General features: G+C 42.1%; 1 non-coding gene across 1 annotated transcript; it reads left to right on the forward strand.

Moving 5' to 3' along the window:
- Positions 1 to 662: 662 nt before the first annotated feature.
- On the forward strand, positions 663 to 769 carry LOC141721954 (small nucleolar RNA R71). The gene has a single exon (XR_012574993.1). It is a non-coding gene; the product is annotated as a small nucleolar RNA R71 (small nucleolar RNA).
- Positions 770 to 1,251: the final 482 nt, after the last annotated feature.

Below are 1,251 nucleotides of genomic sequence, written 5' to 3' on the forward strand. Positions count from 1 at the left end.
CAATTTGCCCAATCTGATTCTCCAAGGTCTTGATAGACACAGCTTGGCTCTTGCACATGAGCCTCAACTCCTCCAATTCAGATTTTTCATTAGCTTGCAGTAGCTGCTGAAGTTGAACTTATTGCCTAGGGGCATATTGCTGTTGCTGAAAACCAGGAGGGTTATACTGCTTTGCTGTGTATGGCTGATAAGATTATTGCACCACATTCTGATTTTTACTCCAGCTGAAGTTATGATGATTAAGGTTATTTGGATGATAAGTGGCTGGAGCTTGTTGCTGTGATCTCTGAAAGTTACTCACAAATTGAGCTGATTTGCTAGAAATAGTGCACTGCTCAGTTTCATGCGCCCCCGCATAGAACTCACCAATAGTAGTGATTTGATTAACTCCATAATTAGCCAAAATATCCACCTTCATCATCAAAGCCTTAAGTTGGGCAGCTATAGCAGTTACTGCATCCAACTCCCAAATTCCTGCTACTTTACCCTGAGTTAGTCTCTGAGAAGGATTCTGGTATTCATTAGCTGCCATGAGCTTAATCAACTCATAAGCTTCATTATAGCTCTTAGTCCACAAGGCTCCTCCTAATGCTGCATCGAGCATGGGTCTAGAAGTAGCACCCAATCCATTGTAGAAACAGTTTATAATTATCCAATCAGGCGTGCCATGGTGTGGGCACTTATTTAGCATCTCCTTATATCGATCCCAAGCCTCACACAGAGATTCTCCAGTTTGCTGTGCAAACTGAGTAAGAGCATTTCTAATTATAGCAGTCTTCGCCATAGGAAATAATTTAGTGAGAAACTTTTGAGCAAGATCCTCCCATGTGGTGATAGACCCTGGTGGTAGAGAATGTAACCAACACTTTGCTTTATCCCTCAGAGAGAATGGGAAGAGTCGTAGCTTGATAGCATCTTCAGTCACCTCATTGAACTTGAAAGTGTCACAGATCTCGATGAAATCCCTGATGTGCATGTTGGGGTCTTCTATAGGAGAACCCCCAAACTAAACTGAGTTCTGTATCATCTGAATCATGCTCGACTTGATCTCAAAAGTGTTAGCCGAGATGGCCGATCTGATGATGCTCGACTGAATATCATTGATCATAGGCTGAGAATAGTCCATCAAAGCCTTAGGAATTTCTGCTTGATCTCCCATCACTACTAAAGCTGGTTCCTCGACTTTCTCTTCTTCTTCTACTTTCTGTTCATCCTCAAAAACTTCCCTTCGAATCACTATAGCTTCTTCCT

The sequence above is a fragment of the Apium graveolens genome, chromosome 4, assembly GCF_009905375.1.
Source record: "Apium graveolens cultivar Ventura chromosome 4, ASM990537v1, whole genome shotgun sequence".
Lineage (NCBI taxonomy): Eukaryota > Viridiplantae > Streptophyta > Magnoliopsida > Apiales > Apiaceae > Apium > Apium graveolens.